The sequence below is a fragment of the Phocoena sinus genome, chromosome 11 (genome assembly GCF_008692025.1).
Source record: "Phocoena sinus isolate mPhoSin1 chromosome 11, mPhoSin1.pri, whole genome shotgun sequence".
Lineage (NCBI taxonomy): Eukaryota > Metazoa > Chordata > Mammalia > Artiodactyla > Phocoenidae > Phocoena > Phocoena sinus.
In genome coordinates, this window is record NC_045773.1 from 59,991,821 (window position 1) to 60,014,148 (window position 22,328).

The following is a 22,328-nucleotide window of genomic DNA, read 5'->3' on the forward strand; positions in this document are numbered from 1 at the left end:
CCTCGTCCCCAGGGAGACGCTTCTCCTCTCCAAGGGCACACAATGTGGCCACCCCTGCTGCCTCCTGTTCTTGAAATCCATGCACACTGGATCCCAGTAAGATCCAATAAGGCTTTAGCTGAATGCTCCAAAACGCGGGGGGTGGGAGGAGAGAGGGTCAAGGCTCTGTCAAGGGCCAGCCCAGGCCTTGCTGCCCAGACCTTTGGATCTCTTTTACCCTTTAACTCTCGTTGCTTTTTGGTCTCTCTACATCCTAAGCACAGGTGTTTTCTCTTCTTGTCTTTGTCCTAGACTTTGTATCCCCCCTCCCGCCCTCACCCCTAGCATCAGGCATCCTGTGAAGGTCGGTGCTTTCTCCTTTTCTCATTCTCTGAGAAGGGCAGGGTGAGCTCTGGCTCACGACTGCTGGCTTTGACAGTCTCTGCAGGGTCTAGATGAGAAAGTCACACTCTTCCTGCTTAATGCTGCTTTGACTGTATATTTTTGTGACCAGTTGGCCTCACATTACTATGCTAAGAAAGCTTTTTAAATTAGCCAACCATAAGGGTACCCAAATGAATTATCCTTAATCCCTATAAAAAAAAGTACATACAAATACAGTGTCAACCAATTCAATCAAAGTTTGGCATGAGGGGGAATGTTGTGGTCCCCCTTCTCCTTCCTCATAAGATTAAGGGAATAATTTTTTTTAAAGCAATCATTTGAATTTTGGGTTTTTCTTTAAACGCAAATGGCCACATATAGAACTCGGTAACCCTCACATTGCCCACAGTAGTGTGATGCTCACTGTTCTGTCAGAGGTGTTCTAACCATACAGGGTGAGAGAATCAGCCCATTCCATCGTGTAAGAGCAGAGCCTCTCATTTTAGCCTCCCTTGATTTAATTTTTTTTTTTTACTGCAATGAGAAGTTATTTAGGAACATTTTAGGGCACAGAAGACACGGTGAAGTGAGAGACCGTTTCTCTACTGTGGAGGTAGCCCATACTTTTGATGATTACATTAAAATAAGTGAGATACGTGTTCAAAAACAAGAAAAAGATCACTTTTCTAGTTTGGACATTTCAGTGATAAAAAAAAAAGTCTGGCTTTCTAGATATGTTTATTGCCTTTGTCACATTTCCTTTGTTTTTTTTCTTAACATCTTTATTGTGGTATAATTGCTTTACAATGGTGTGTTAGTTTCTGCTTTATAACAAAGTGAATCAGTTATACATATACATATGTTCCCATATCTCTTCCCTCTTGTGTCTCCCTCCCTCCCACCCTTCCGATCCTACCCCTCCAGGCGGTCACAAAGCAGTGAGCTGATCTCCCTGTGCTATGCGGCTGCTTCCCACTAGCTATCTACCGTACGTTTGGTAGTGTATATATGTCTATGCCTCTCTCTCGCTTTGTCACAGCTCACCCTTCCCCCTCCCCATATCTTCAAGCCCGTTCTCTAGTAGGTCTGTGTCTTTATTCCTGTCTTACCCCTAGGTTCTTCATGACATTTTTTTCCCTTAAATTCCATATATATGTGTTAGCATATGGTATTTGTCCTCCACCAAAAAGAATATTAGTAGAAACCTAAGATGACCAAAGCTGAGAAGAAACAATATAAATTGTGTCAGCAAGACACTGTCCTCTCAGATCTTCTTGTTTAAGCATATTAAGAATGCTCTCAGGTCGTCCTTGAACACAGGAAAACCGGAACTCTTTGTGTGTGTGTGTGTGTATATATAAATATATATCCGTATCAGTATAAAAAAAGTTAGAATTAGTCTCCATCCAGTGGTGGTCTGGAGGCGGCTTCTATCAGAAAGGGAGCCACTTGTATGCATCTCTTTTCCATTGTGTGTTCAACGTTCAGAGCCATCATGGCCGCGATGGGAATATTTACACCATGGAAATTGGCAAACACTCCATCATAGCCTCCCCCCCACCCCCGCAACCAGTGAGCCCGTTTACCAGCAGCCACTGTCTCCATCTAATCTAGGGAAAAAATCAGATATTCCCAAATAAGCACCTGCTAGTTACAAGATTGGTTATTGGAAAACAGAACTGTAACAATAAGCCAGTTAATATTTCAGTGAAATGCTTATTGAATTTTGTATATTTATTTTTATCCCTTTATCTTACGCAACTCAATGATTTCTGATTTTTTAATTGATTGCTTAGATTTTTCTGCTACTCAGACACATTCGTAAATGATAACTTTGACTTTTTTTTTTTTTTTAACTAATGCTCACACTACTTATTTTTTCTGTCTTATTTCATTAGCTATTGTCTCCTAAAATTTTTAAAATAATTGTGATAGTGAGTACCCTTGGCTTGGGTTTACTTTAAGGTAATGCCTTTACTATTTCACATTTATCATAATGTTTGCTGTTGATTCCTGATAGGTAATCCTTTTAAAATTTAGGAAGTTTCCTTCTATTTCCATTTCACTCAGTTTTTCATCAACAGTTGCTCTTGAATTTATTTGCAATTTTGGTGTGCCTATTGAATCATTATTTTTTCTATAACTTATAACTGTAATAAATTATGATGATGGGTTCCCTTTTGTTGAATCAGCCTTTAATCATTGGAATAAACTATTTCATCTTGGAATGTTATTGTTTTCACTCACTGCTTTAGTTTTGGTAAGATTTCATTCAGGATCTTTCTATTTAGCTCCCTGTGTTAGATTGGTGTAGTTGTTTCTTTTCTTGAATTTATCAAGTTTTGTTTTTACTGTGTTAGCATCTTGAAATTAAGAAAACATTTCATATTTTTCTATTCCTTGGAGTAATTTGAATGATAAAGTAATTATCTGTTTTAAGGTTAGATAGAACTTGAAGGTGCCCCTTTTAGCATAAAGTATATGAGAGTGTGAACTGAGTCAGTGCTGTTGGGATGTGTTTCCTGCCTCTGTAAGTTGACAGTCATTCTCCCGTTCTCCTCAGATTCTGTGGAATAAATAATGTTTTGTAGCCATTCTTCTCTCTGTGGTTCATCAAGTTATTGGTTAGTCCTTCCATCAAGGATATCCATCAGGTTGCAGTTAGCTTCACATCTCTGTTCTCTGTTTCTTAAGTTGTTTCTTTCAAGGTGTCTTGAGTCTTTGTGACACTTCTACTTTGTTATTCAATGTATCCTATTTTGTTTATCTTGGCACACAGGTCTAGAATTTTCACTGGCACACTTCTTGGTCAGTAATTGTGGGTCAAAACTTTTAGCCAGAACACAAAATAAAGACAGACCAGAGTGGGATAACTGTTATATGTTGTAGTAGCATATGCTTAATATGCTACAAAACCCTCTGTGACTGGGAGAGCCTATGGCAAAGTGCACGGGTGCTTATCAGCTTGAAGTGTATGTACTGCCTGGGAGCTACACTGGCATATAGCATACGGGAAACACAGAAATTTTAATTGTTAATGGCAGTAGGAATTTAGAGTATATATATATATTTTTTTTAAATATTTATTTTTAATTTATTTATTTTTGGCTGAGTTGCGTCTTTGTTGCTGTGAGGGCTTTCTCTAGTTGTGGCAAGCGGGGGCTACTCTTCGTTGCAGTACATGGGCTTCTCATTGCGGTCGCTTCTCTTGTTGCAGAGCACAGACTCTAGGCATGTGGGCTGCAGTAGTTGTGGCACATGGGCTCAGTAGTTGTGGCTCATGGACTCTAGAGCACAGGCTCAGTAGTTGTGTTGCTCTGCAGCACGTGGGATCTTCCCAGACCAGGGCTGTAACCCACGTCCCCTTCATTGGCAGGCGGATTCTTAACCATTGAGCCACCAGGGAAGCCCTAGAGTGTATTTTAAAAGGGATATATATGTATATATATCAGGGGTCCCCAACCCCTGGGCCATGGACTGGTACCAGTCTGGGGCCTGTTAGGAATTGGGCCTCACAGCAGGTGGTGAGCGGTGGGTGAGTGAGCGAAGCTTCATCTGCTGCTCCCCATTGCTCGCATTACCTCCTGAACCATCGCTGCCCTCCCCTGCACCCTGTCCATGGAAAAATTGTCTTCCACGAAACCAGTCCCTGGTGCCAAAATGGTTGGGAACTGCTGATATATATAATCTATTATTTTAATTAATATTATAATTAATATTAATTTCCTTAAATACATACATACTCATAGATTTATATCCATATATATCCCTTTACATAAAGGAAATTATTTTAGAAACAAACTATAGTATAATAATTCAGTGCTCTGTGGGTGGAATTGAATGGGGGCCATGTGAATAAGTCTTTATGCCTAGAACTTTATTTCATGTTATAGTGTCTATCCTTTTTAGTATATTCTATGATTATTGGTCCATTTAGATTTTTCTTCCTCTTTTATATGTTTGTTTTTTTTTTTGTTTGTTTTTTTGCAGTATGCGGGCCTCTCACTGTTGTGGCCTCTCCCGTTGCGGAGCACAGGCTCCGGACGCGCAGGCTCAGCGGCCATGGCTCACGGGCCTAGCCGCTCCATAGCACGTGGGATCTTCCCAGACCCGGGCACGAACCCGTGTCCCCTACATCGGCAGGTGGACTCTCAACCACTGCGCCACCAGGGAAGCCCCCTCTTTTATATGTTAAAGATAAATATACAAGATAATGAAGGTGTCCTTTTCTACCAGTAGTCCTCACAAATTTGCCTATATACTCCCCAGTAAGATATAAGTATGTACACTCAATATATATATGTATTCTTTTATAAATTATATACACATACCTCTATGTTAATGTATTATGTATATTATATATTATAACAAACTTCATTTGGAGAAAAATGTAAACACTCTTAATTTAAAAATAATCTTTGCTTAATACTGTGTAATTCAGCAATTCAAATGTCAGTTATTTTAAGCTCAATTTATTTTAATATTTGGTTTTAGCCATTGTTATAGTTGAAAAAGATAACCGGAAAAATAGATTCAAATGGAAAAAGTGCACTGGTAACTGCTCTTACTAAAGATGACATTCATTTTTCAATTTCATTAGCTGATTATGCAAAAGTATTTTAAAATAAAATTTACTAGTAAATTTTCATTTTCCTGATGTCAGTTTGTTTTCTTATAAATGAATCTGATGGAACTGATTTTTGTGTTTTTAACAAATGATGCCAAAACTCACTGAAAATCTTCATTTGGGTGGTTTTAAGCAGATTGAAGAACTCTCTTGAAAAATTAAAAAATCTGTAAAATTAGAGCTTTTCTAGGTAGTAAACTTACATTTTTTAGGGGAGCAAAGTCCTGTGTTAGTAGAATTGTGTTCAAATATCTATTTTCAAAACACTCATTCTAGTCTACAAACTTAAAACAGCAGTTAATTTCTCATTTGTTATTCAAACATCACCTTTATTTGTCTGATTTGTTTGGAAATATCTGCTACTCATGGCTTCCTGTCATTACTTGGAGTTAGAAATTTTGGAATTCTTGTCTTTCTATGATATGAAACAGCATAATTTGCTTTTAAATTTGATGACTCTTTTAAGTGCCTTTAAAGATAATCAATGCAGGTCTATGGTACACAATTTTTACACTAAGAACTGTGACTTTTCCTCAAAGTTCATCCTTCCCTTATTTTTGTAATATAAATGCTGCGGTTATAACTGGGCATATGGTGAACTAGCGACAGCCTCCATTTCTTAGCCTCTCCTGCAGTTTTGTTCAGTTGGATGTTAGCAGAAGTGATGCACGCACGTTGCAGGTTGAGTTCTTCAGAGAGAATTGCTTGTCTCCTGTGGTACCTTCCTTTCCTCTGTTTGGAAAGGAATTGTGGTGGTGGGTGACCAAGTTCAACCATGTGGACAAGGCATGCCTTTGGGGAAGGCACAGCAGCAATGGAGTCGGATCCTGGTCCTTGGCTGATCTCATGGGTTAGAGGCACCTGGCAGCCGCAAGAATTAGCCGCGAGGAAGATGAATTTCTATCTTATTTATATCACCGTAGTTTTGGATTTATTTGTTACAGTAATGGGCTTGTATTTTACTATATTTTTCAGCTCATTATAATGTAGTATAAAGAGTATATTCCTATTGTTTTTACAAAAATTTTTATGTGTTTCTATATTTTTATAAAAATAACCATGTTGATTAAAGCGGAACAGAGCAGATTGTTCAGCTGTATGTCCAAGTATATGTAGAGGTTTAATAAATGATAAAAACGGCATTTTGAATCAAAAGGGATGGATTGATAGTTGCTGAGGCTAGGTGGTGGGTACTTAGAGTTCTTTATACTCTTTTGTTATCAACCTGGGTCGTTGGACCCTTTAATCAATAGAAATTGATAAGAGGCCAGACAAGAAATTCAGGCAAGGCCTTATTGGAGTTCGAGCAGCAGCAGGAGGGAGGGAAAACAAGTAACAGGTGCCCTTGCTCACTCCCTGAGGTGTGGAGCAAGCTGGTCCCTTAAATAAGGTTTGGGTGGGGGCAGTTGGATGGCTGGGGCCAGAGGGTTGGCTTAGGTGGGCTGCCCACCCCCTTGGTGGTACCCCCTCTTGGTGATGCAGGGATCATGTGCAGTACCCTGCTTTTGCTCCCGGTGCTTCAGAAGTTGATTCTTGGCCGTTTTGTTTCTTATTGTTCATAATTTGCCCCAACTGGGCATGGGTGTAGTTATTTTTAGTCCCTTATATAAGTTTCTTTGTATCTGTTGCAGGAGGAGACGTTTGTCCGGGTGCATGTGCAAGTGTTCAGGTAGAGGGCCCCAGGTCCCAGCTTACCTGACTTCTACTTTGTTTTATATATTTTGAAATTTTCTATAATAAAAAATAAACATTTAAAAAATTAAAAATAAAATAAACTCTGGAGAAAGAATAGATAATTCAATGGGTGATATTACCCATTGGAAGTAAAATTAGTCTATACTTCACACTATACTCAAAAATTAATTTCAGATGGATTAAAAATATGCATGTAATTAATTCCAGATGGATTATAAATGTGCACGTAAAGGAGGTAAGGAATCGAAGAAGATATAGGAGAACATTTTGTAATCTTGCAAGCTGGGAGAAACTTCCTAGGAAAAAAACAAAATTTACAAGTCATAAGGGAGGTGGGGGATGGTTAAATTAGGAGTTTGGGATTAAAATATACACACTACTATATATAAAATAGATAACCAACAAGGACCTACTGTTTAGCACAGGGAACTCTATTCAAGGAACTATACTCAATATCTTGTAATGACCTATAATGGAAGAGAATGTAAAAAAGAATATATATTCATATGTATATGTAAAACTGAATCACTTTGCTGTTAGCTCCTGAAACTAACACAACATTGTAGATCAACTTATTATTTCAATAAAAATTAAAAAAAAAGAAATCATAAAGGAAAAGATGGGCGGGTTTGAGTAAAAGAATTGTAGACTTATGTACTGTAAGATTAAAAGGCAGGTTGTAACCTAGGCAAACATACTTGCTGCATATATAGCAAATAATTGTATTCGTATTATATAAAAAGCTTCTACAAAAAAAAAAAAAAAGCGGGCTTCCCTGGTGGCGCTGTGGTTGGGAGTCTGCCTGCCGATGCAGGGGACACGGGTTCGTGCCCTGGTCCGGGAAGATCCCACATGCCGCGGAGCGGCTAGGCCCGTGAGCCATGGCCGCTGAGCCTGCGCGTCCGGAGACTGTGCTCTGCAACGGGAGAGGCCACAACAGTGAGAGGCCCGCGTACGGCAAAAAAAAAAAAAAAAAAAAAAAGCTTCCACAAAAGCAATATGGCACATACATACAATTTGTAGAAAAATGAGTAAAGGATGTGAATGGACAATTCAAAGAAGAAAACAAAAAAAAAGGCCATAAAAATATGAAAAGATTTCCATATTTTTTTACTAATAAAAAATACAAATTAAGACTTGTTTTTTACCCATCAGACAGGCAAGAAATAAAACGATTGATACTCTCCAGTGTTGATGGGGATAGGAGGAAACAGGGCTTTCAGAGCATTGCTAGAAATGTGGTTGGTTCAGCATTTTTAGAGACACATTTGGTGGTGTCTTTACAATGTAATTTTTCTGTGGCCTGGTAATTCCATTTCAAAGTAAAGATTTAGTTAAAGATATATATATATACCTCTTGTTTATTGCACTGTTTATAAAAGAAAAAACCTGAAATATCCCATATTTTAAACAATAGGAGTATAGCTAACTAAAGTATGGCATACCAGTATACTGGAAAATTATTCAGCTGTTAAAAATAATGTAAATCTGAAATGCTATCTCTATCATTGTTAGATAAAAAGAGCAAACTGCAACCCAATATGTATAGCAAGATGTTATTTTTGTGAAAAATTATTGTTTGTCTGTAAATATCTGGGTAAGCATAGGAAAAAAATCAGGATGCTATTTACTAACTTCCCAGGTATTACTCTGGAGAGATGTGTTTCGAGGTACAAAGCAGGGACATCCATTGATTTATATACTTTGAAAAGAGTGTGGTATACTTGTTTGGGAGGGTTTAACTTTCTAATTTGTTCTTGTCTGCAATTTTTAGACAACTAGATCTTTAAAAAAGAAAATCAAACCCCAAACTTAATGAGAATGGACTTTGTGCCATGTACAGGTAGGAACAATGAAGGACAAAGGAAAAAGAAGCCTGTTTCTGGCTTCATATCCACAAATACATTTTAAATGAGTCAAACTGTGGTAAATGCTGGGTTGTTTTTTTTTTTAAAAAGCCACATTGAAATAAACACCACTTTAATCAGTCTACTGGGAAAGTCAACAGGATCATATGATCTAGGTTAAAAAGTTCCTAGCTCTTGCCCAAATAACTGCAAGAGCGAGTAACCAAATCTCTTTAAAGCTTTTAGCTACTATTCAATAACATCATCTCAGGAAAAACAGTCAGTACAAGGTGACTTCTAATGCAGAGATTTTGCTGATGTCCGTGTGACATAGGTCAAAGACAGAGCAGAAATGCACCGTAAGTGATGCCGCAGCTACCCTCAGACTGGACTAGCTCGCGTTTCTCAGTGTCTGATTAGCTGTTTTTGTTTGGCCCTTGGTCCTTTTAGCTCTCTGCTCCTTCTCTCTCTCTCTTAGTATCAGTTATCAGAAGATATTAGGTTGTGAAAACAATTCTTTTCTTCTTGCTGATGAGTCGGTCTTCAGGGTAAGCAGACTTTGAGAGTAAATGTGCTGCCAGAAAAGCATTAAAGACTTGGAACACAGACCAAGTACACATTCAGTTAGTTTCTTTGGGGGCAAAGGTTCAACCTTCAGTGTGATTGGGAGCGCCCTGCTCATCCCCAGTGGGGACTGGTGATACTTCGGAGACATTTCTGATCGTCACCTTGTGTGCTGGGAGCTTGTACCCATCGAGTCTCTGGCTTGCTTCCCAGGCATGTGCCTGGGGCTTGGTGCTGAGCTTGGCAAGCATCCATCCCCTACTCCTGGCCCAGGGCTCAGTAAATGCCTCCTCCACTTCCCTGTGCTAGTGCTGTAGCTCACCTTTGGGACTTGAAATCCTGCCCTGAGCAGTGGGCACTGATCAATCAGAACAGGTGCCGACCGAAGGGCTGATGCCTTTTAGTTGCTAGACCCTGGGGGAAGTTTGGGAGCTCAGAGTGGGAAGGAGGTGGGCAACGGAGAGGACACCCAGGGGTCTTGGGGCTTCTACCCCTTAGGGCCACCCAGGCCCCACTCTGCCTGAGCTAATCAGCCGGTGCCCTAATACTCTTGCACACCCGACTGGAGACTCCCACGGCTGTGCCCACCCATGGGATCTTTGCCTGTATAGACTCGTGACCCTTGGCAGGCCTGGTTGCTACACCATCTGTCTCATGCCTGAGTTGTCCTGAGTCATATCAGCCTCAATTTAGGAATTTCTCACGAAACAATATCATATTGGGATTAAGTTGGACCTTAAGACTGAGCTGTTAATTGAGAATAGCTTGTTGGGGACGCTGTTGATATAACTGTACTTGTAAGGTTAATTTAACCACCGTTCTTTCTTTGTGTAGAGTGTTAGTTATTCAATTTGCATACACATTTAGGTCTTTTCTTTTGTCTTGGTCACACGTAGGCCGCTGCCCTCACCTGTGTCTTGAGTGGTTTCTGCTGCACTGTCTGATAAATGGACTTTAGTCTCTTAAAGACTCTGATTTTGTAACAGGTATTGAAGATGCTTACGGATGCCCTTGAAAAGACTGAGTGACCACTTGCTAGGACTTTGCTGTGACTTGTTGCAAATGAGCACAAGTTGGATTCTTCCTCCCTTTCCTATTTTCCTTCTTTCCTTTCACATCTTCGTTTCCTCCTGCACACTCAGTGAGCACACGGCGTCACGTCTCCTCTGCCTTTCCTCCCTGTGCCCTTTTGTTGTTCCTTTGGGCTGCCTCTGGGCTGCCTTCTTTCTTAGGACTGATGTTTATGACCTCTGCTTTGTGTGACTGTTCACCACTTTGTCATCTCGCTGTTTGGGTGCTGTTTGGCATCTTAGCAACTGGCGAGTTGTAAACACTCCACAAAACACGCTTCCTGTTTTATATTATCTAGCTTTTTATCTTGAAAAGGACGGTGTTTCTGGCATATTCCTATTTTAAAATGACAATGTAGTAGACACAGTGGCTGGTTACTGTCTGTGAGTGGGTAGCTTAGAAAAGGCTGCCTGCAAGCCGACCCTGCTCATATCTAAAGAATCATCTGTGAGACTCCCTCAGTGTGCAATTACAAAGGCTGGGTTATGATTTGCTGGTTGCTTTGCTATTTATAGAGACTGCTACTGCACATGACTGTCTGCTCCCGGGAGCTCCGGCTGCAGGAGAGCAGATGGCAATGACTCTCCTGTTTTGCCCTCCTTAGCCTTGCTCTAGACCTCCATCTACTCCCCACCTCACTTCCCAGATGCCTGCTCCTTCTCTATCCTGATGCTACCTGTGTTCGATGTACATACTGCCTAATGTTTTGCTGTTGCTGTCATTTTTGTACTGATGGATTTGCTGTCCCCAGAATCTCTTTACTGTTGATTCTTTGCTGTCATTGGATGTTAAATATGGTGCATCAGTTGTTGATGGCACTGCTTAGGAAATCAGACTTCATGTTTGTTGCAGGTCAGTTTCCCAGGGAAATAGGCTTTGAGATGAAAATTAGGTGCACTTCCGGGGAGGGTGCCCTCAGGAAGAACACTTAAAGGGAACAGGGAAGCAGGATCCGGCAGAGGAGGAAGTTGAATTGTGATGCATATGCACCAGAGGCCTCAGCTGATCCCACAGAGTGTTCTGGAGCTGAGGGGCCCTTCAGAGTTGTTTCTAACTGAGGCAACGACGACTCGCCATTTCCCCTGACCAGCGTTCGCCCTGGAAGGGGGGGTGATGGTGGCCAGGCAGCTAGCGCTCAGGCTGAGGGTAATTCCCACATAGGGGTTCAGCTAAAAGTCAGGGGCTGCCAGCAGTCTTAGCATCTGGCTCATGAAGCTGGAGTTTGGGTGGTGCCCCACAGCATCCACTAAAATGCCCTTTTTCTAGTTTTGAGTAAGTAGATGCAGTTTCTACCCTACTTTGAACTTTATTTTAATGTGAACGTAATGTAGGTTCCATATTCTGAGTCTTTTAAAAGCCAAGCATACTTATATTCTTTTTATGGTTCATTTTGATAAAAAAAAAAAATGATGATGAATTCCATCAACAAGGCCAGTTTCAACAGAATAAGCCTTGCCTTACTGGACAGCCACTGCCCATAAAATTCAATGTCGCTCTGTGCTGATGGCTTTATCTCGAAAAACCAAAGCAGGAGGTGGGAATGGTGAAGGCGTGAAAGCTGTCGTATCAAAAGCTGTAGGGTTGATAAATTTGTGCAAACCTTTGGCTTGGTGGTTACAGTCCAAATATAAAAAAATCGTTGGGGAATAGGCATAATCCTTATAAGAAAATAATGCAGGTGCATCCTTTGATAATATCATCTATGTGTTTGATGAAACAGTGTAACAGATGTTGTTAAATCTGCCTGTGAAACCACAAACAGACGGAGTAGACCAGGCTGCCAGAGGGATATTAGACTGACGTGTATATTTCACAGACCCACAGGTTGTTGGGGCAGAGCACAGATTAGCTGACCCAAATGGCCGAGTCAGAGTTACTTCTCAGTCTATGAAAGAGGCAGAGTGCTCCAGGCCCTACAGGATACTGCAGAGCAGGGGCTGGCAAAGATTTTCTGTAATGGACCCCCTGCTAGAGATTTTTGACTTTGCAGGGCATGTGAACTCTCCTTTCTAGCGCGGAAGTAGCCATGGGCAATAAATGGGAGTGGGCATGGCTATATGCCAATATAACTTTGCAAAAATAGATAGTGGGTCAGACCTGGCCTGAGGGCTGTAGTTTGCTGACCCCTTATGGCGAGGGCAGGTCTGGTTGCCTGAAGGCTCAGTCGTAGAGCAGATACTTGCTAAGACTTAGGCAAACTTCTAAGTGTATATTTTTCTTTAATCTGTAAAATGGCATTAAAATATTTACCTCCTAAGAATACTACAAGAAATAATGAAATAATGCGTGCTCGGTCTTTGGCACATGGGAAATGCTTGATAACTGGAAATTATTATTATTTACACAACTCTAAAGAGTTAGAGTTGGGTGAAGTTAACCAGCTGAACAGTGTTGGGAAAATGTTCGATAAATGAGGCTCAAATTATGTTTGGCTGTGTAACAAGACGTGTGTAGGGAACTCTTTTTGTCTTAGTTTGTCTGAGGCCCCAGGAGTTGTAGTTGGTGAGGCTCACACTGCCAGAGAGAAGAGGACTAACAGAGGAGGTGGCTAGCTGGGGAATTGGTTTTGCGACCAGCTCTATGGCAGAGTCTGCTGCACTCACTGACACCAGTGTGTTCTCTTTGTTCTGGGCATGTGGCCTAACCACGTTTTTCAGCTTCCCTCGCAGTTCATTGATTGCCCACATAAATAGGTTCTGGTTAATGAAGTGTGAGAAGTCATGGTTGCTGTTTGCAGGCCTGGCCGATGGACACATCTGCACACAATCCTGGCCTTTTCTCCATAAACTGGCAATGTGGAGAGGACATTGGGCACCTCACGAGCCACAAGGTGGAAGGTTCCTGGTGCCCTGAATGACTGTGTGAAGCAGAGTGGCTGTCCCACTGGCTAATCCTGTGTGACTGTATCTTTTTTTTTTTCTGAAAAAGAATATATATTGGACTGGCCACAAAGTTTGTTCAGGCTTTTACGTAAGATGGTTAAGGAAAACCTGAACGAAATTTTTGGCCAACCCAATGTATGTATAAGTATAATTGAATCATTTTGCTGTACACCTGAAACTAACACAACATTGTAAATCAACTATACTTCAATTAAAAAGTTTTGTCTGATATGAGAATTGCTACTCCAGCTTTCTTTTGATTTCCATTTGCATGGAATATCTTTTTCCATCCCCTCACCTTCAGTCTGTATGTGTCCCTAGGTCTGAAGTGGGCCTCTTGTAGACAGCATATATATGGGTCTTGTTTTTGTATCCATTCAGCGAGCCTGTGTCTTTTGGTTGGATAATTTAATCCATTTACATTTAAGGTAATTATCCATATGTATGTTCCTGTGACCATTTTCTTTATTGTTTTGGGTTTGTTTTTGTAGGTCCTTTTCTTCTCTTGTGTTTCCCACTTAGAGAAATTCCTTTAGCATTTGTTGTAGAGCTGGTTTGGTGGTGCTGAATTCTCTTAGCTTTTGCTTGTCTGTAAAGCTTTTGATTTCTCCATCGAATCTGAATGAGATCCTTGCCAGGTAGAGTAATCTTGATTGTAGGTTCTTCCCTTTCATCACTTTAAATATGTCATGCCACTCCCTTCTGTCTTGTAGAGTTTCTGTTGAGAAATCAGCTGTTAACCTTATTGGAGTTCCCTTGTATGTTATTTGTCGCTTTTCCCTTGCTGCTTTCAATAATTTTTCTTTGTCTTTAATTTTTGCCAGTTTAATTACTATGTGTCTCGGCATGTTTCTCCTTGGGTTTATCCTGTATGGGACTCTCTGCACTTCCTGGACTTGGGTGGCTATTTCCTTTCCTATATTAGGGAAGTTTTCGACTATAATCTCTTTAAATATTTTCTCAGGTCCTTTCTCTCTCTTCTCCTTCTGGGACCCCTGTAATGTGAATGTTGTTACGTTTAATGTTGTCCCAGAGGTCTCTTAGGCTGTCTTCATTTCTTTTCATTCTTTTTTTTTTATTCTGTTCCACAGCAGTGAATTCTACCATTCTGTCTTCCAGGTCACTTATCCGTTCTTCTGCCTCAGTTATCCTGCTATTGATTCCTTCTAGAGTATTTTTCATTTCAGTTATTGTGTTGTTCATCTCTGCTTGTTTGTTCTTTAATTCTTCTAGGTCTTTGTTAAACATTTCTTGCATCTTCTTGATCTTTGCCTCCATTCTTTTTCTGGAAGGTTGCCTATCTCCACTTCATTTAGTTGTTTTTCTGGGGTTTTATCTTGTTCCTTCATCTGGTGCATAGCCTTCTGTCTTTTCATCTTGTCTGTCTTTCGGTGAATGTGGTTTTTGTTCCACAGGCTGCAGGATTGTAGTTCTTCTTGCTTCTGCTGTCTGCTGTCTGGTGGATGAGGCTATCTAAGAGGCTTGAGCAAGTTTCCCAATGGGAGGGACTGGTGGTGGGTAGAGCTTGCTGTTGCTCTGGTGGGCAGAGCTCAGTAAAACTTTAATCCCCTTGTCTGCTGATGGGTGAGGCTGGGTTCCCTCCCTGTTGGCTGTTTGGCCTGAGACGACCCAACACTGGAGCCTACCTGGGCTCTTTGGTGGGGCTAATGGTGGACTCCGGGAGGACTCACGCCAAGGAGTACTTCCAGAACTTCTGCTGCCAGTGTCCTCGTCCTCACGATGAGACACACCGCTCCTCTCTAGTTGTGGCATGTGGGTTTTCTCTCTCTAGTTGTGGTGCGCAGGCTCCAGGGTGCATGAGCTCTGTAGTTTGTGACACGTGGGCTCTCTCGTTGAGGTGCATGAGCTCAGTAGTTGTGGTGCGTAGGCTTAGTTACCCCACGGCATGTGGGATCTTAGTTCCCTGACCAGGAATCAAACCCATGTTCCCTGCATTGGAAGGCAGATACTTTACCACTGGACCACCAGGGAAGTCCCAGCAATCTGTGTTTTAATCAGCTTTCCTGGAGGATCTGACACTTGATAAAGTTTGAGAACCACTGATTAGGTCATGGAAATTCCTATGGCAAATGCACACTTCAATGTACAATGTTCAATGGCTCAAACAAAATAGATGTATATTTGTTGCTCATTTAGAGGTGCAGGTGGTTGAACAGGTTGGCAGAGTGGCTTCCTCCAGGCAGTTATGCAGGGACCCAGGATGATGAAGTCACTGCCGTCTTTAATACGTGACTTTCAAGCTTTCTCTGAAGGTCATCCCAGCCCAAAGAGAAGAGCCATTGGAGAAATGGCTGTAGGATTTGTTTATGGGCTGGGTCCAGAAGTGGCATACATGTCCGTATTCCATTGGCTAGAACTCAGTCACATGACCCTGCCTACCTGCAAGGGAGGCTGGGAAATGTAGTCTAGCTTGTGCCCAAGGAAAAGAGGCAAACACAGATTTTGGTGAGCAGCTAGGAGTCTCTTTATGGACATTTCTGAGGTTCTCTGTATTCTGGACCTCTTTTATGTCACAAACCCCTTTGACAGTCAGGTTGAGCTCATGGACTCATTCTCAGAATGTTTTTAAATGCATAAAATAATAAACAATTACAGAGGAAACCATTTAAATTGAAATATAATTATAAATTGTTAAAAAAAATTTTCACCTAGAATTGCCAAATCAATCTTGAGGAAAAAGAACAAAGCTGGAGGCATAACCCATCTAGGCTTCAGACAATACTACAAAGCTACAGTAATCAAAACAGTGTGCTATTGTTATAAAAACAGACATACAGATCAATGGAACAGAATAGAGAGCCCAGAAATAAACCCACACACCTACTGTCAATTAATCTTCGACAAAGGAGGAAAGAATATACAATGAAGAAAAGACAGTCTCTTCAGCAAGTGGTGTTGGGAAAACTGTACAGCCTCATGTAAATCAATGAAGTTAGAACACACTCTCACACCATACACAAAAATAAGCTCAAAATGGCTTAAAGGTGTAAACATAAGATATGGCACCATAAAACTCCTAGAAGAGAACATAGGCTAGACATTATCTGACATAAATTGTACCAATGTTTTTTTAGGTCAGTCTCCCAAAGCATTGGAAATAAAAGCAAAAATAAACAAATGGGACCTAATCAAACTTATAAGCTTTTGCACAGCAAAGGAAACCATAAACAAAATGAAAAGACAACCTATGGAATGGGAGAAAATATTTGCAAATGATGCGACTGACTGACAAGTGCTTAATTTCCAAAATATACAAGCAGCTCATACAACTTAATAACAAAAAACCAAACAACAAAATCAAAATATGGGTAGAAGAGTCCAAAGAAAATATACAGATTGCCAACAGGCACATGAAAAGATGCTCAACATCGCTAATTATTAGAGAAATGCAAATCAAAACTATAATGAGGTATCACCTTGCACTGTTCAGAATGGCCATCATCAAAAAGTCTACCAATGATAAAATGCTGGAGAAGGTGTGGAGGAAAGGGAACCCTCCTACACTGTTGTTGGGAAAGTAAATTGGTGCAGCCACTATGGAAAACAGTATGGAGGTTTCTCAAAAAACTAAAAATAGAGTTGCCATGTGATCCAGCAATCCCACTCCTATGCATGTATCTGGAAAAGACAAAAGCTCTAATTTGAAAAGATACATGCACCCAGTTTTCATTGCAGCACTATTTACAGTAGCCAAGACATGGAAACAGTCTAAATGTCCATTAACAGATGAATGGATAAAGAAGATGTGGTATATATATACAATGGAAAATTACTCAGCCATAAAAAAGAGTGAAATAATGCCATTTGCAGCAACATGGATGGATCTAGGGATTATCTTTAAGTGAAGTAAGTCAGAGAAAGACAAATATATGATATTACTCGTTTGTGGAATCTAAAAAATAGTACAAATGAACTTATTTATGAAATAGAAACAGACTCACAGACATAGAAAACAAATTTATGGTTTCCAAAGGTGAAGGGAGGGAGGGATAAATTAGGAGTATGGGATGAACAGATACACACTACTCTGTATAAAATAGATAACCAACAAGGACCTAGTGTACCCCACAGGGTACTATACTCAATATCTTATAATAACCTATAACGGAAAAGAATCTGAAAAAGAATATATATATGTATAACTGAATCATCTTGCTGTACACCTGAAACTAACACAACAGTGTAAATCAACCTTACTTCAATTAAAATTACAATTAAAATTTTTTAACATAGCAATATATGTATTTATTAATGCATTAAATAACAAGATCTAGTGACAGATTTAATAACTATTTTGATTTTGAAGTAACAATGAATATAAGTGGTATTTCAAGATATCTTCAGCCACTATAATTTAATAGTTAAATATCTGTGATTTCTTTTAGGGGCAAAAGTCAGATATTGCTAATAATACCAGGTTTATGGCCCGCATTTATAATTGAGGGATATGCTAAGTTTGTTTGTTTTTTGAAATTAATTTATTTTTGGCTGCATTGGATCTTTGTTGCTGCGTGCAGGCTTTCTCTAGTTGTGGTGAGCCAGGGCTACTCTTTGTTGCGGTGCATGGGCTTCTCATTGAGGTGGCTTCTCTGTTGCGTAGCATGGGCTCTAGGCACGTGGACTTCACTAGTTGTGGCACGTGGGCTCAGTAGTTGTGGCTCACGGGCTCTAGAGCACAGGCTGAGTAGTTGTGGCACATGGGCTTAGTTGCTCCGCGGCATGTAGGATCTTCCCGGACAAGGGCTCGAACCCATGTCCCCTGTATTGGCAGGCAGATTCTTAACCACTGAGCCACTAGAGAAGCCCTATGCTAGGTTTTAATTAGAGTTTAGTGAAAATAAAGACATATTTTTCCCCATCCGAGTTCATTGATTGCCTGCTCCATCTCCCTTGAATTTTATCCATGGATTCAAGAACTTCTGCTCTGTACTTTATTTCTAGCCTTGGATGAGGAGAATTGTAGGGTTTTTATGGGGCATTACATGCTTTATAAACATCAGCTTATTGAGCTTCATAATATTTGAATATGGTAAATCTATGTCTTTACCTATAAACCTTAGCTTTTCAGGTACACCAATAACACAAAAACAATTCTATATAAAATACTCATTGCATTAAGTTTCCATTTGTTCAGATGCTTCATCAGTAAACTGGATGGTGCTTTGATCTTATATAACAATAATTCTTACTTGAAAATGTTAACTTTTTCAATTTCTGCCTGACTTATCTAAAATGTTTATAGACATTTCTTGTTTTAATCAGTCAACATATGTTCTGAGTATATGTAGAAGATTAGCTCTGAATGCATTACTGCCTTATAACCTCACTACCTAAGAGCAAAGTGGAGAGGGCACGGGTTTGGAGTTAGAAAGACGAGCTTTTCTATTTGTGAGTTTTGGCCTTAGGTAGGTTACTTACTCCTGGTAAGCCTCAGTTTGGTTGTCTATGAAGTGGATATAATAGGCTTAGCACCTAAATGGTGCTTAGTAAATTATTGCTATTAATATCTTCTCCCTTTTTTGACAGTCTAAACAAACAGCCTGGTTAAGTCTGAGTATTTGATGTGTGAGGAAAATAGCTAGCCACGTGAAACCTAACAGAAAGAGTATGCATCAGGGGTTTTGTTTGCAGGCAATGGAATTTGACTCTGACTTAAACCAAAAGAGAATTTATTACAAATGTATGGTAGAATTTACAACCCAAACTGAATTGTTATAACAGAAATAGGCAGCTTCAAAAGGTCTTTGGTGCATTCACTAGACTGATGAATTCCTTCTGCTATTTTCAGTCTTTACATCCCTCTGCTTAACATTCAGTGTCCAAGCAGAGAGACTGCAATGGGTTGATCCTTGACCGTGAGCCTCCTTGGGAACTATACCAGGTTATTGAGAGGGAAGATGTAGAGTGGGCTGTGGAGAACCCGAACTTAGCTGTGTATCAGGACTGTGCATCTGAGAAGTTACTGCCCAAAGGGTGCTGATAAAACAGGGTGACCTAAAGACATGAAAGCAACCTAAATGTCCATTGACAGATGAATGGATAAAGATGTGGTAAATATGTACAATGGAATACTACTCAGCCATAAAAAAAAATGAAATAATGCCATCTGCAGCTACATGGATGGACCTAGAGATTATCATACTAAGTGAAGTAAGTCAAAAAGAGAAAGAAAAATATCATGTGATATCACTTATTTGTGGAATCTAAAAGATGGTACAAATGAATTTATTTACAAAACAGAAATAGACTCACAGACATAGAAAATAAACTTATGGTTACCAAAGGGAAAAGGGAGGGAGGGATAAATTAGGAGTTTGGGATTAACAGATAACATACTACTATATATAAAATAGATCATCTATAAGGACAAGTATACGAGTATAGCACAGGGAACTATACTCAATATTTTGTAATAACCTATATGGGAGAAGAATCTGGAAAAGAATATCTATATCTATGTCTATATCTGTATCTATGTATATATATCTGAATCACTTTGCTGTATACCAGAAATGAACACAACATTGTAAGTCAACTATACATCAATAAATAAATAAATTTAAAAACAGGGTGGCCTAAAAATGGCAGAAGTCCACTACCAAGAGACTGCCAAGTTCCCATCACCTACTGGTTGAAGGGCATCCGGGCAAGATCAAATGGCTAGAGGGAGAAATGGACTTTATACTGACTCCATCAAATCCCGTTAACACCTGTGAGAGCTTATAGCACCACCTACTGTTTTAAAAGAAAATTTCCTTCTGTTAAAAGTCATGGCTTATTTTTTATAATACTTAGGACAAGCAAGTGTAATAAACCCCAAACCAATAATTCTCTGCAGTGGTTTAGGGAGATTAAAAAAATGCCTGCTCAGCAATGACTGTGTGCTGTTTGCAGTGTTTGTGATCATAGCTCTGAACTGCTGGCAGGTGAGTTGCTGCTGTAGCATCCAGGAAGTGAAACCGTAATAATAAGGGGGTCCATTGACTACTTACTGTCATCTGTGTACTGTTCTAAGAGGCTATCTCATCTAAATACCATGTAACTCTACTAAAGGGGGAATACTGTATGCATTTGGCAGAGGAAGAATCTGAGGCTCAGAGAAGTAACTTGGCCAAGATCGTACACCTAGTAAGTGGGAGAGCTGGGGTTCTAGCCCAGACAGTTGGACTCTCAGGACAAGAAGTGCCTGGGATTCTCTAGAGCAGGGAACTCTCTCCTGATGACCAGGGTGGTTGGTACCTCATGTGTCTATCAGCAGGGCACACCTGCAGTGTGATTCATTTTCCTATTTACATCTGATTAATAACACACTTTTGTCTTTAAGAATATCTTTTATTCACACAAGCAATATACCTAATAATCATAGCCAACCCTTATATATTGCTGTGTGCCAGGCACTTTTCTAAGTACTTTACATTTATTAATTCATTTATGCTTCTCAACATCCCTGTGAATTAAGTACTGTTTTGAATCTCCATTTTACAGATGAGGATATGGTTCAGTAACTCTTCAAGGTCACACAACTAGGAAGTGACAGAGGCTGTGTGTCAACCCAGATAGCCTGGCTGCTTGCTGTCTGTGTACTGCCCTGTAGTGTTTGTAAGAAGTTATTTTAAAATAGTCCATGTGTATTTGGATACAAGATAAATCACAGAGGTGTGTATGATGGTGCTCAAATCTTAGAAAAATGTGAAGGTGGAGTGAAAGTGACAGAAGTTTAGGAAAGACTGATTTAAACAGTTTCTAATTTTTATTGTAAGCAATGCTTGAATATCTACTTGGGCCTGCTTGCCAGAGTTTCTCCAGAGTAGATACAGGGGTGTGGATTTACTGGGTTATTGTTCTCCAGAATGACTGTACCAACATGTTTTACTTTTTTTTTTTTTTTGGTCACTATAAGTGAGTTTTATGTAGTTTTCCTAAGAGTTTCTAGAATTTGTAGGCCCTCGAGGACTATTGGTAATAATAGAAATTAAGTAGAATTTTGTTGTTTGTTACTCCTAAGAGCATAAGAGAAGGAGAGTCTGCATATTTACCGAAGAAATATGCTTAGCTCACCCCACTGGGACAGAAGCTAGTGTATCATCAGAACACTCAGTTCATTCCACCAGAGCACATGTTTCTGGAAATCAGTGCCACCTAGTGGTGACTAAACCCCTCAGTAGCTATCAGAGTGTGGTGTATGTGTGCGTGAGTGTGTGTGGGGAGGGAGGGCATAGGGGGAGGACATCCAGGAACCTGCATATTTAAAAAGCAGCCCGGCTTAGCCATTGGCCCAGTTTCCCCTTCTCCATCCTTTTCACGGCACCTGCTGCACAGCCCTGGGATTACATGGGAGTCTGGACATGTTCTGGGCCTGTTTGGGGGTTGAGGACCACCTTCCTCCCAGGCCTGCACACAGAGGAGACATGGAAACAGGCTCATGTGTTTGGGGTAAGAAGAAAGTGCCCAAACTGTGACCTCAGTTCTGCCAATTCCATTTGCATTTCCTCCCTTGTTGATTTCTGTTGACCTCTGCCCTCCTTTGACTTTGTGGCTCACCTGGAACTTCTGTCTTTTTCTCCTTCATCCTCAGCCTGGTGTCTAGGGCCCCATCATCACACCGCAGATTCTCCCCTCGTCCGTTTGTGTGCTCCCCTGCATGTGGGTGTGCACATCATCAAACAATGTTTCTTATTGCTACATAAACATCCCATCCATCCATCCATCCATCCATCCATCCATCACTTTACTTCTTCTTTCCTGACTTACGTTGTTTCCTTACCTGGAACATAAATTCTATCCCTTCTTCACATTCCACTGGTCCGATGAGCTCAGCTTCATCGATTGATTCCCCCTGTAGGGTCTGTCTGCACCTCGCGCCCTCCACTGCCCCTCACCCCACGTCGCCCATCCCAGTCTGCTCGTATACTCTGCAGCAGACTTCTGCTCTGAAGCAAATCGTCAGCTACTCCAGGACAGAGGTTATTTTATGTAATTCTTTGGTATTTTCCAAAACCATGTGCACATTCCCAGATGCACAGCTGAACTTGTTTCCTTGCCCAGCGAGTCATCCTTATACTCACCATACTGTAAAAAAGAAGGAAAGTTAACATTTCATTGAGCACCTGGTATCTGCCAGATACTATTCTTAGAATTTTATGTCTAAGCATAGTATCTGCTTATGTTTGCTTTTACATCTGTTACGTTATTTAAAACCTAAAAACGCTGTGAGGAGAATGTTATCCATTCCTTAGGCTGGAAAAATTAGATCATCAA

At 40.4% G+C, this 22,328-nt stretch overlaps 1 protein-coding gene across 4 annotated transcripts in view; it reads left to right on the plus strand.

Annotated features, from left to right (window-relative positions):
• DST (dystonin) overlaps positions 1 to 22,328 on the plus strand; it is a 508,299-nt gene that overhangs the window by 24,841 nt on the left and 461,130 nt on the right. The window lies entirely within an intron of this gene.